The sequence below is a fragment of the Marmota flaviventris genome, chromosome 15 (assembly GCF_047511675.1).
Source record: "Marmota flaviventris isolate mMarFla1 chromosome 15, mMarFla1.hap1, whole genome shotgun sequence".
NCBI lineage: Eukaryota > Metazoa > Chordata > Mammalia > Rodentia > Sciuridae > Marmota > Marmota flaviventris.
The window spans coordinates 30,528,545-30,542,790 of NC_092512.1; the positions used below are offsets into that span (position 1 = coordinate 30,528,545).

Here is a 14,246-nt window from a genome sequence, read left to right on the forward strand (position 1 = left end):
ATTATAGCAATGCACTTTTAAAATCTAAAAGTTTCTGTGGATGGGGATTTAGGTATTGCTTGAGTAGGTCTTCGGCTTCAGTCTCTCAGTAGGCCATAATCAAGATATTAGCCAAGGCTCAAATTTCCTCTGAATGTTCAACTAGAGAAAGATTGGCTTCTAAGCTCACGTGGATTCATTTCCTCATGGGCAGTTGGACTGAGGCTCACAGACCCTTCCACGTGGTCCTGTCCAGCATTCAGCTTACCTCATTCTAACCAGCATGCTGAGAAGGCAGTAGAGTCTATTAGAAAGATAGAAGTATAATTATTTGCAGCCCTTATCACAGGAGTGACAACTTTGCCATAGTTTATTAGAGAAAGCCACTCAATCCAGCCTGTGTTCCAGGACAGGGGGTACACTGTGCATGAGTTTTAGGATACAGGGTAGATTGGGCTATCTTAAAAGACTATCTATCACTAAAACAGAAATGGAATATTTATTTTATGAGTGTGAGGGACTGAGAGGGAAATACAGCTTAACTTTTCAGAGTTCATTTTGGGGGATGATTGGCTGGTTGAATAGTTGGTTGCCTTATGTTTGGTATTAGCCTACAGATCATAAAATCATGAAAGTTCCTTCAAAGCCTGTTATCTTATGGTGAAAGTTGTGTTGAACATATAGTTGAACAGCAGCAAGAAATTTCTTTTCTATTCTGATTCATAATTTCTAAATCCTTTTTAACTAAATGGCTCTCCAAACCCAACAGTCACATTTTATTCCTTTTTCTGTGGAGTTCCAGCAATGGCAATCTGATGATACCCTGAGAGAGGGGCAAGTGTGCCAGCAATGTCACACTGTAAAGGTCTATTGCATTCCACCCTTCCATTTCTAATGTCCCTTCTGCTCATGTGCTCTAAAAACCCCATATCTGAATCTATAGCTTTCACACTACCATGATGATCCCAATGCATTTCATCAGGCTGAGTGAAGGATCTAGTCTATGTCGGCTCCTCCCTATGTGGCTTAAGTTATATTTGTTCTACCAAGAGCTAGTGTATGTTGCATAAGAGATGGTAATAAAAAGTCTAATAGAACCAATTTAGTTTTGGCCTTTAGCTTTTGTCTGTTTTCTTCTCCTTCTCCACATCCTCATTGCCAAGGTCATTCTCATTGGCATGGTTATCTGGAACCAGCATGTACTTGCTTTTTTTGTTTTTATTTCTTTTTTTCTTCTTTTTTCTTTCTTTCTTCTTCTTCTTTTTTTTTTTTTTTTTTTTTTTTTTTGGATACTGGAGATTGAACTCAGGGGCACTGAGCCACATCCCCAGCCCTATTTTGTATTTTATTTAGAGACAGGGTCTCCCTAAGTTACTTAGCACCTCTCTTTTGCTGAGTCTGGCTTTGAGTTCTCAATCTTCCTGCCTTGGCCTCCTGAGCCATTGGGATTACAATTGCACACCACCACGCCAGGCACATGTACTTGTTTTTCAATTAAATAAAGTGCTGATAATTTTACCTAATTCTCCAAAAATAGAACTAGAAAGTCTGTTTTCTTGAAGGTTTATAGTTAAAGGCAAAACATTTGTGGAGTCATTACATAGTTGTAATGAAAAAAAAGTCATTATGTAGTCATATAGAAAAAAACTGACCACGTAATTGTTCTTAGTCAGTGATTTGTTTATTAAACTGAGACTTCTGGCACTTGTTTTCTTTATTCTTTAATAAAAAATAATTCCTAGCTGAGCACCGTGGTGCATGCCTGTAATCCCAGCAACTCGGGAAGCTGAGGCAGGAGTATCGTGAGTTCAAAGCCAGCCTCAGCAACGATCAGGTGCTGAAGCAACTCAGTGAGACCTTGTCTCTAAATAAAATACAAAATAGGGCTGGGGTTGTGGCTTAGTGGTTGAGAGCCCCTGAGTTCAATCCCCAGTATCCCCCAAAATAAAAAAACTTTTAAAAAAGAAATGATAATTCCTGGCTTACTTGGAAAACTGAATGGCATCTGACACATTTGTATGTTTTGGTATGTAGAGAGAGACATATATACTATCAGTATAAATTTATTTTTATATTCTATCACTCATTTATTTGTGAAATTTGAACCATCAACAAGAAAAGTACAGTTAGCCTCCAGAATTTATTATTTATGGTATACTTTGACCATAACATATATCCTATTTGAATACTGGCTAAAAATGCCTGGACTTTAAAGGATAGGCTTGGTAGCATTAAATCCGTAATTAAGTAGAGTTATGCAATTATTTTTAACATATTTATTGACTCTAAGATACAAGTGATTACAAGCAGTCTCATTATTTTAGTTGAAAAAAATCAAAGTACTGGGTTGGAGTTGTGGCTCAGAGGTAAAGCACTAGAGCACTTGCCTGGCATGTGTGAGGCACTGGGTTCTATCCTCAGCACCACATAAATATAAAATAAAGATATTGTGTCCACTTATAACTAAAAATATATTTTTTTAAAAAAATCCAAGTACTGTCAAATAACTATGCCACCATTATTTCTTATCACTTTGACTGCAAAATATCCTTTGACTTGGGAGAGTTAAAATGCAATAGTGTTGAACTCTAGCTGAGTGATAGTAGTAACTTAGAGATGAACTAACTCTGAGCTGCTTTGCATATTGCTATGAATGCAGACAAGTGGGAGAGATCTGTTGCTTCCGGAGATTGACTAGTATGGGTGTCTTTCAGTACAATTTAGTTTATGTTAATCACTAGGATTTCTCTAACTTTCCCATTGAAATGCTCCCAAGGAGAGAGAGAGAGAGAGAGAGAGAGAGAGAGAGAGAGAGAGAGAGAGAATGAAGTCCCAAAAGTCCGAAGGTATATTCTGGAATGCTTTGGCTCAGCTCCAAATTCAGAAATATAAAAATAGTGAGAAATATGATAAATTGTTTTTAAATATAAAATAATTATTTTGTTTATGATTTTTAAAATAAAATTAATTTTCCCTAAAGATGATCCATATTTTCCCTCTGACTTTGTGTATCCCAGGCACACTGCAGCGTGCCTGAGGGTCATGCAGCCCTGGAGACTCAGGCAACCAAAGACAATATCTGGGCTTAGCAAAGGATCCTCATGATTTTTGATTGCCTAAAAAATCTGACAAAAGGCCAAAAATAAATTGCCTCATTTCATTAAATATCATTAACACAAGTTTTCTGCACTGGAATCTATCCAGAGTTATGAAGAGTTAGGTCTGTGAGGATTTAACTGAAAATTACATCGAAATGAGAGATATCTGGAATTGCCTTGTTTGATCATAAAAACTGCCTGTAATTGAATTGAATGCTGGTTTTCCTTCCTACCCCCCTGTGCATTAATCAGGCAGCAAACTGACTCGCACATTGTGTTCTGTTCATAACTATGTGTGTGCTGAAGAAATATGTACTTGGCTAGCCTTTCTCTTTCTATAGCAAGGATTCAAACTAACCAGAGATAAAAACAGTGGCAGAATTACATCATAATCTGTAGTTGGTCATTTTTCCAACAGCAGAGAAGTACTCATCCCTGCATGTGCAAATGCACTAGCTCACTCTAGTTTGTGATGGATCAGCCTCATTGGATTTTAATTTTATTCATGACATCCAAATAGGCAGCCTTTTATATGCATCCAAAGATATGATCTATATCCACAGCTTCTGCTTAAATTTTTCCATCCCTTGTCCCATCGCTGTCTGAGCCCCATTCCTTTACCAATGTCTCCAGGCTATAGAATATACTTGTAAATACAAATTAGAAATAAGCACTTTACACTCCCCACATGTGGGAATTGTTGAACGGTTTTACCCTGAGGATGCCTGGAGTGTTTCACCAGATTTGGACTGCAAAAGTCTTAGAAGTGTCCTTGTCCCTGGAATGGAAGCATAACATGGAGACATAAATGTCTAAAAACAAGTCATGAAGTTATGGTGATGATTTTGGTGTGTTTTCTTGGGCAGGTCAGTTCTGCTGAAAATCACTTGGAGTCCATTAAGTTTACGACAAAATTTTTTTTGTCACATACTCACCAAACAGCCCTTTGTTCTCTTTTGATTTATTTCTAAAGCAAAGGGCAGAAAAATAGGTTTCAGAGAAAATTTATATTTTCATTTAAATCTGTGTACTGTTCATTTGATGTGTCTTTGGAGTCCACCATTTTTTTTGCCCTCTACTAAAATGACATTCTGGAAAGTCAGTCAGGCATGTTTTAAAAGGTTTAGGACTACCTACAAAAAAATTACCTTACTTAAGTGGTCTAAAACTTATGATGGTTAATATAAAATGAAAGTGGTCATTTTGAGATATGAACACCGAGTTGCAAACATTGATTAGTAGGGCATAGTGAGTAGGTTTTCTTATTAATTCCCAGTTCTCTCCCAATATGGGTTGAATTCTAATCTGTTTTACACATTATTGACTGGAAATTTCTTGATAGGTTGAAATGTTTCATACTGTATGTCCATGTAGTTACTGAGGATCTGGAGAAGTGTGCTCCTAAAATATAAGATGAACCCAAAACCAAAAATGAGAGGGAGAAAGGGAGAGGGGGAGGAGAGAGAGAGAGAGAGAGAGAGAGAGAGAGAGAGAGAGAGAGAGAGAGAGAGAGAGAGAGAGAGAAAGAGAATATGAATATGAATCAAGGGTAAAGTGCAGAGGTGCATGTGCCTGGACCCCTTAAAATGGACTGAGCATTCCAAAAATCTGGTATTTGTTGAACAGAGTTCAAGGTGTCTTCAGATGGAGTTACAAACATGGGCTTTAAAATTCAACTATCCTGGGTTTGAATTTGGGCTCAGGCATTTGCTCACATTGTAATTTTCTGCCAGTTACTTAACTTTTTTGGACCTTAGTTTCATCATATGTCATATGTAAAGGAGAACAATATAACTTAGTGGATAGTGTTATTGGGAAGATTAAGTGAGATAATAAATGAGAACAGTTGACTTAGCATAAAGGAATGCCTCAATTAATATTAAACATCTGGACCTGTGTTCAATATGCTAAATATATATATTTAGTGAGTAGGCAGAAAAATATTTAATAAACATTTTTGTTAAAATTTTCACTTTATAAATAAGAGATGTATTTCTTATTAAACATGACATTTGATGTGTTTGGAATTTTCTTTTAATATTTTCTTACTCCTTAGATACAAGTAATTATTCATATTTATTAGAAAAATTATCTACTAGATGTTATTATAAGCCATGTTCAAAATATTTTAAATTATTTTGTTTGATTCAGCTTAAAATATTTTACTTTATGATACTTCTACATATTGATAGCAGTATTTCCAGCTTATAATTAGGTTAAAGAGTTCAGACTTTTTGACATGGGCAACCCTGAAAACTTTTAATGTGCATACATATTTATGTTACAATCAGACTTGAACTCAGGTTTTTTTTTTTTTTTTTAAAGAGAGAGAGAGAGAGAGAGAGAGAGAGAGAGAGAGAGAATTTTAATATTTATTTTTCAATTTTTGGCAGACACAACATCTTTGTTTGTATGTGGTGCTGAGGATCGAACCGGGCCGCACGCATGCCAGGCGAGCGCGCTACTGCTTGAGCCACATCCTCAGCCCGTCAGGTTTTCCATTAGCAGTTTTTTTGTAGTTATTGCAATAAGAAAAATAGCAGTTATTAGAATTTCAAAAATAAATAAACTCATTGTTTATTCCTGTATACATCTTGCATGTTACAATATCATAAAATACTAAATTAAGTCCAAAAGGCCAGTTAGCAGACTACTCTAATTAATGTCAACAGCACCAGTCAAATACTATTTATCAGTTCATATCAGAATTTCAACTACCACACATAGTAACTGTCAAATAACTATCACAATCCTAATTTGGCCTTTAGTTTCAGAAACTTGAAAGTATTTATTGGACAGAACAGAAATCAGACAATCAGAACAGAAACCCTCAGTGTGAAGATTGTTTTTCTGTACAAAGCAGCTTTTGTAGAAAAAGCTGAGACAAATTTACTTACTAATTCACTTCCATCCCCAGAATCAATGTCCAAAGAAAAATTCCTCTTAGTCTCCCCCCTCCACCCCCGTCTTGCTTGGTGTGTGTGTGTGTGTGTGTGTGTTCGTTCGTTCCCAAATGAGAAATTTCTTGGGAGCCTTAGGGGTTTAAACTTCGGATAATGAAACACTACCTGAATCTGGTAAAGATTCATCCACATACTATTGCTACTTGCAATTCAGCATAACTAGGAGATATACAAAACTCAGCTGCCCGACTTCAAGGTTAGTGGTACAGTCAGCAGTTGTCATTTGTAACATACCTTTCAGAAAAGAGAAGTTAGCATTGGGGAAACTTTACTATTTTAAATTTCTGTGTAATGGCACCAATTTGGATGGACTAGAATCAATTTTTACCTCATCAACTACCAAGGAGTCTATGTGAAAATTGAGTTAACAGTTAATTAGATTAGAATATATTCCAGTGATGTTCAATTCCTTGTAAAAATGGAAACTTGGTGGGTTGGTTGACGACCTCATTCCTTAATATAACTTTGTTGTCTATTATAGTATAGCAGGAGTAAGGTGATTGTCATTATTTTCAAATCAGGGTAAGACATAAATGTGGTAATTATGTCTTTTGGCCATTTTTTTACATAAGGTTATTGGGAGCATCCCACACAGGAGGTCTAGATTTGTGGATATACCCAAGCACATATTAATGCATAATGAGCCATCACAAAGTGTATATGTGATAAGTTTTATTGTGTAATTTTCCTCATACGGGTAGAGTTATGATACTAATGACACATTAAGAGAACACATGATACAACTGTACTGTGCTGAGGAGAAATCACAGTTTGTGGCACATCTCCCATTGGCTCAAACAGAAAGAAATAGTTTTCATCATAAAATATTGCTTTATTAAATGCTGTCTTGATCGAACTCCTGGGATGTAAGATGTTAGAAATAAATATAACTCAGAGATTTGAGTTTTATTTTTTACTTTGGGATTGGTAAGTTTTATATTTCTGTTTTTTAAAAATAAGTGTTATATCATATACACTTTGAGACTTGAGACTTATATTTTGGACAAACGCCATGAAAGTGGTAGGCCACATTTAACATTTTTATTTCAAGGCCTTGAGAAAAATTATGCAAGCAGATTTTATAGTGCATTTCACCTTCTCCTTTGTTCAGTATAATGATTTATATTGTTTATATAAACCTCAAACATTTGAGAAGATTTTGGAGAAGAAATGGGGCTAGATAACTAAAAGTTAAATTCTGAGATTTGAGCAAATTCTTTTCATCGATGTGACTTTAAGTGCATCAATGTGACCTCATCCATAAATTCTTTAAAAGAGAAATCAAAAAACTTATGACCTTCTCTACATCTCAATTTTTAGAATAGGACTTTTGACTTAAGATGCTTTTTATTCAGGCCTTGAACCCAGAATACCACTGAGCCTGGAGTTTCTTTTTAAAGAGAAATATGCATGTGGAATGTTGTTGCTACAGAAAAGATTATGCAAACATCTCAGCTTTGCTCAAGACATCCAAGTTCACAGGAAACTATTTGTGACTTCAACTGCTACCCAGCTTTCTGTTTTAATGTTGGTCAAATAATGTTTGGCTTATTTAATCATAACAGCACAGAGAACATTTTTGAACCTGTAATGAGAATTTAAAGTTTTTTGTTCATAAAGCAGAGTGGCAGAGTGAACCCTGTTGTTAATACAATGATGTCGCTCTGCCACCAGCCCATGTGCCCAGGATCTCTGGGTACATTCCACATGGTAGGCAGAAAACCAATGAAGATCAGCTTTCTGACTCCTTGTCCTTAGAAAAACATGCTTTTTGTGGCTTTATTCCAATCCCAAAGTCATGTATTTTGTGTCTTTTTAAGCTGTTGCCATTCTTGAAAATGTTGACAAAAGAAACTATGGGAGAGGGAGATTAACAAACCATATTCTTTCTTGAAGATGAAGGATTGATTGTGGGTTTTGTTAGGCCCTACTGCCTCAACTACTGGAAATATTCTAATTGCAATATTTGCCACAGGTACAGGATATTTAACAAACACAAGAAATCACAAAGGTTACCCATAATGAGTCACGAGGAGAAGGCAGGAATTACCATAAATATCCATTTTCTTCCTTTGCATCCCTGGGACCAATTCAAAACATGAGTTGGTTACTTTTGCATTTACTTGATGTCCAGTCCTGGGATGGAAGGCCAAGGTTAAACCACTTAACCACCACATTGCTAGAAAATTCAGTGATAGTTATTAATCATGGGATGTGGGGAAAAGGGAGACATTTGCTGGAAATGAAGCACAGAATTCAATTAAGACATTTAGCAAATGACTTGATGTGCATTTAAATCACTTGAAAGTTGAATGTATGAGACAGCTCCCATCTAAAATTAGACAGACATTGACATCTAATCTTAAACTTTAAGCCAAAGAGGTTGCTTGAGTTTTCAAACATTATTTATAAGTAAAGTTAAAAAAAAAACAGTTATGTACAGTTCTGAACTATGAACTTGGAGACAATAAAAGGACCTGCTACACAGTGACTTGTTCTGAACCGAAAAAAAAAAGTTTTGTCTTTAAGTCTTTTGCTCTGTCTTTCCTAATCAGATGACCTCAGTGAGGTAAGAGAAACTGTATAGTAAGGTAGCAAAACATCTGGGAGCTATTTTTGGGTTGAGGAAAAGGCTTCTGAGGGATTATTTTGAGAAGGTGGCCAGAGAGGATGACATATGGGAGCCAAAGGTCAGTGGAAGAGGGTGAGACCTATTTCCAAACCACTTCATTTTACGAGCACATCCTAGACAGTTAAACCTCTTAGACAGTTCTCCTATTGTATCTTCTTTGCCTTCTCAATAAGAACATACAAATATACTTAACAGATTTCTTCAACTCTGGAGTAGATGTATGTAGGTATGTATGTACTTAAAAGATGGCAAATGCTGCTTAGAATTAAAGAGCTAGAAATAAAGTTAGGTGAGATTTGTCAGCAAAACCTAACTTTCTCATCCTAAATTCAAGTTACTCTGAAGAGAATACTGAGGGTTTACATCTCAATCCATTAGCATGTTGTTTAGGTTGGCTAGGAAAATGTGTGCTACTACTGCTAAGGAGAAAATGTACCTACTTCCTACTTAGAGTGCATGTCTATACATGTAGGAAGACATGTAGATATCGGCTTACTGTAATAATTTAAAAAATAAACAGTTAAAGGTTTGTATCAAGTTGCCTATATAACATTACCAGATAATCAAAAGTGAAGGAAAACTGGCTTAAGTCTTGTTCTAAGTGACTTGTTTGAGAACTGATTTATATTATAACAAATAAACAGAGCAGATAGTCTTGTCCAATAGTAGCATGTACTGAGCCATTGAAAAAGGATAGAGCCTAAACATTGCTAATGGAATCATGAGACTCCTGGCTCTCCCCAACAAACTCCTTCTCACGTATTGTATGTATGTTTGCACCTTTAAGGCTATTCAGTTGCATCTATTAAAGAGAGAGGAGTCGGGAATGTGAAACACACTATATGCTATGCTCAGTCCTTTTTAAAAACATTTTATCCTGAGATATACTATCAGTGAAGAGAAACCAGAAGGCAAGTAGAGAGGAGTTGGACTTTAGGCAGAGTTCTTTGCTTTTCAGTTAATGATTCTTATTACAAAAGTAGCATGTGATAAGCATTGAAAAATTAGAAAATCAGTGTTTCGTATATAAGCCAAAAAAAATCTAAATCACCTACCAGATTGGAGAGTCAACCATAGCCATTCTTCACAACTTTTAAATAAACTCTCCCATGTTTTTTTTCCTTCCACAGCTTTGTGAATTTACTCATTTATTTTTTAAAATAGGGTCATTCCATGTATGATGGATTCAAGATCTGTTTTTATCTAATAGTATACTGTATAGATTCTTTCATGCTAAGAGTTGTACTTTGCCAACTTGTTTAATAGTCATTTCAAATTCAGTTGTTAAAATGTATTCTACTTTAGTCAACCATCTACTGTTGGATATCTAGATTCCTAGCCAATTTTTAATATGATAAATAGTACTGACATGAAGATCTTATATTATCCTTAATTATCTTTTAGTCAAAATTCTTGTGTATTGGATTATACGTCTTTCAGTGTTTTTTTTTTTTTTTTTTAAATCACTATGACCAAAAGACCTGACAAGAAAATTAGAGGAGGAAGAGTTTATTTTGTCTCATAGTTTCAGAGGTCTTAGTCCATAGATGGTCATTTCTGTAGCTTTGGCCCATGGTGAGGCAGAACATCATGGCAGAAGAGCGTGGTGGAGGAAAACAGCTCAGGACATGGCCACAAGGAAGCAGAGAGAAAATTCTGTGCACCTGGGACAAAATATAAACCCCAAAGTCATAACCCCAGTGACATACCTCCTCCAGACACAGACTACCTGTCTACAGTTACCACCCAGTTATCCATATTAGTGGGTTAATCTAGTGCTTAGTTTTAGGCTTTTGTAACCCAGTCATTTCACCCCTGAAACTTCTTGCATGTTTCACACATGAGCTTTTGGGGGACACCTCATATCTAAACATAACAATAGACAACACACAGAAGTCCAGAGACAACTGGGGCTAAGTTAATGCATACTCAATTAGCATTGTGTGAGAATTAGCACTCTTTAACACATAGAAATGCACACAAAATGCACCTTTCCAACTATTGGGCAGTATTTTAAAAAACATTAATCACCATCTTTTAAGAAATTGTTTTAAAGCATGAATTTACTATTTAAAATCATCAAACATCTTAACAGCATCATTTTAAAAATTTGCATGACAGCTTTTTATTTTTTTGAGCTTTTAGTTTCATTGTATTTATGAATTCTTTTTGCATTACAGTTCTTATTACACATATATAGCACAATTTTTCATCTCTCATGGTATATAAAGTATGTTGACACCAATTTGTGTCTTCATACATGTACTTTGGATAATGATGTTTATCACATTCCACCATCCTTGCTAACCCCCTTCCCCTCCCACCCCTCTGCCCTATCTAGAGTTTGTCTATTCCTCCCATGCTCCCCCCTCTTTACCCCACTATGAATCAGTCTCCTTATATCAGAGAAAACATTCTGCATTTATTTTGGGGGGATTGGCTAACTTCACTTAGCATTATCTTCTCCAACGCCATCCATTTACCTGCAAATGCCATGATTTTATTCTCTTTTATTGCTGAGTAATATTCCATTGTATATATATGCCACATTTTTTTAAATCTATTCATTTACTAAAGGGCATCTAGGTTGGTTCCACAGTTTAGCTATTGTGAATTGTGCTGCTATAAACATTGATGTGGCAGTGTCCCTGAAGTATGCTGTTTTTAAGTCCTTTGGGTATAGACCAAGGAGAGGGATAGCTGGGTCACATGGTGGTTCCTTTCCCAGAGTCTGCGTCTAATTGAAGAAAAAGTAGGCCCTAATCTTAATCATGTGGGATTAGGCCCCAATGTCCTTAATAAGACTCCTATAGCACAAGAATTAAAATCAAGAATCAATAAATGGGATAGACTCAAACTAAAAAGTTTCTTCTCAGCAAAAGAAACAATCTGCGAGGTGAATAGAGAGCCTACATTTTGGGAGCAAATCTTTACCCCTCACTCATCAGATAGAGCACTAATCTCTAGGGTATATAAAGAACTCAAAAAGCTAAACACTAAAAAACAAAACAAAACAAATAACCCAATCAATAAATGGGCCAAGGACCTGAACAGACACTTCTCAGAAGAGGATATACAATCAGTCAACAAACATATGAAAAAATGTTTATCATCTCTAGCAATTAGAGAAATGCAAATCAAAACTACTCAATTTCATCTCACTCCAGTCAGAATGGCAGCTATTATGAAGACAAACAACAATAAGTGTTGGCAAGGATGTGGGGAAAAAGGTACACTCATGCACTGCTGGTGGGACTGCAAATTGGTGCAGCCAACATGGAAAGTAGTATGGAGATTCCTTGGAAAACATGACAGATTTTTAGATGGAAAGTTAGGGTGAATTTCTCCCTGCATGTCTGGTTCCAATTCAGAAAAAATAAATAGGCTCACCTATATTCTTTATCAGCATTTGTTTATTAAATCTTTTCAGAGGGTGTGTGTTTAATGGAAATCTAGTGAATGGGGTTTTCTGTGAGTAAGACCATGAAGGGGACAAACATTTATTGAGCCTGCACTGTGTGTCAAATTTATTTAATCTTTGCAAACATCTGGAAAATAAATTATTCTCTTTTCAGAGAAGTGGAGGCTCTTGCAGGTTGGGCTATGTGTGCAGGCTGACACAGGCAGCCCAAGCTAATATGGAATGGGGCAGCTACACCTTTTCAGCTGGGTGAGTCCCATGGTCTGTCCCACAGAGTCTTAATTATAAAAGACAGAAGGAAGTTCCACTGCTTACATTGTATTTAGTTTCATTTTTTTACTTAGGGGGAAGAAAACTTTGTACACATCTCTGCATATGGAAACTAGTAGAATATATGCTACATAAAATATGATGTATCAGGATAGGCCTGGTTACAGAATACTTGTGGATTTTGTCCCTCTAAATGTTAATACCCTGCTTTTTCTATTCATTCTACAAAGAACTTGGTGTCACTAAGACACACATATACACACATACATATATGTTTATATTTAGATATACATATACATTCACAAGACATTAGGAATTAGGTAAACAGGACACAAAAGTTAGGAAAATTACAAAAATCAGCCTGATGAAATTACATATGAATAGTTCTTTAAAATTGTTAATGGCAAATCAAAACTAAGCTGTAAGTTTTCCGGCAGTCAGAGCAAAAGGTAAATCAAGTGTAAGAATTTAGGAAGTCAGCAAAAACAGTTTCCCCAAGACTCAGGTCAGTAAAACACTGTCCTTTGTTTCTTGAGCTCTAGGGATAGGATGGCACGGGGTGGCAGAAGCATCCCTGTGGTAGTCTAGTTTCCATGTCTGTTTCCCCATTAAAAGCCACAGGAAGACCCTCACAAGGTATGGGTCACATGATGGGTTGCATAACAAGTTCCATATTCAGAGGAGTCACTCATTTCAGTCACTTTGAGAAAGTGTGAAGTGAAGAGAATTTGCCAAATAGATGCGTGTCTGTTGCTGTCTTGGCAAGGCACTTACCGGTGCTAACAGTGAGCCAGTGTCTTCTATTGATCAAGTTCTTCCCTCATTATAAATAAGGCCCCTATATACCAGGTAAAGCTTAACTCTTAGGAACAAGGCACCCTTTGACATATGTGGAGCCTAGTGTTTTAAGGTTAAACAATGTGTGTATATATGGGAGTGTGTGTGTATGTGGGAGTGTGTGTATTTGTGTAAGTTTGGGGAGAGTATTTTCTCTCCTTATTTTTAATCCTTTCCCTAAACCAGTACTTCATGAGTAGTCAGTGCTCAGTTAGTGTCTAAAGTAACCATGATTCTGGAAACAGATGACAGGAAAGAGTTAATGAAAATCCTAGAGGGATTTGTCTTTTTATTTAACAAACACACACATGAAGCCACTTTCATTAACCCTCATTAGAAGTAGAGCCATTAAAGTGGGCAGTGGGATTATATGTGCGAAGTAATTTTTATTTAAATGAAATGTAACTTGAATAAAGTATCACGGTGCATTTACAGAATAGTCTAGTAAATATGCAGAAGACAGTCATAAATTTCCTCATCTGTAATATAATACTAATTGCATGGGGTTATTGCAGGAATTAAATAAGGTAAATGAAGTGAAAGCGATTAGCAGAATGCCAAGTACAGAGTAAGTGCTCAATAAATATGATTTATTCTACTATTACTGGTATTACTATCATTTTAATACCTTTCTGTCATTTCCTGCTTTAAAATAGGAATACATATATACACACTTATTCCCATTTTCATATTCTTGGCAACACCCTTGTAAATATTTCATGTGGGTCAAGCAATTTTTCAGTATATTTTTTCTTAAAATAATATTAGACTTTGTTTTCATTGGTTTTGCTTTCTTTTTGAATACTCTTGGCAATTTCATGTGTAGTTGTTATTCTGATCCAAACCTGGGAGGAAAATATCTCATAACACTGCACAATTTACAAGACCACACAGTGATTTATAAGTGTCCCCTCCCCCTGAACAGAGATTTTAATGGGAGAAGCCCATCTATATTGCAGTGTCAAGAAATCAGCACCTTTATCACATACCACAGACATAAATGAACCATATGAAAGCAAATAATCCTTAACCCCACTACAGGAAGC

The 14,246-nt window shown here is 36.0% G+C and overlaps 1 protein-coding gene and 1 long non-coding RNA gene across 4 annotated transcripts in view; one reads left to right on the forward strand and one right to left on the reverse strand.

Annotated features, from left to right (window-relative positions):
• Angpt1 (angiopoietin 1) overlaps nucleotides 1-14,246 on the forward strand; it is a 237,091-nt gene that overhangs the window by 20,199 nt on the left and 202,646 nt on the right. The window lies entirely within an intron of this gene.
• The window catches only part of LOC139702082 (uncharacterized), a 136,331-nt gene continuing 132,250 nt past the window's right edge, over nucleotides 10,166-14,246 (reverse strand). Inside the window, exon 4 of the long non-coding RNA XR_011704669.1 lies at nucleotides 10,166-10,336. This is a non-coding gene — a long non-coding RNA (uncharacterized lncRNA). The remainder of the gene's footprint in view (nucleotides 10,337-14,246) is intronic.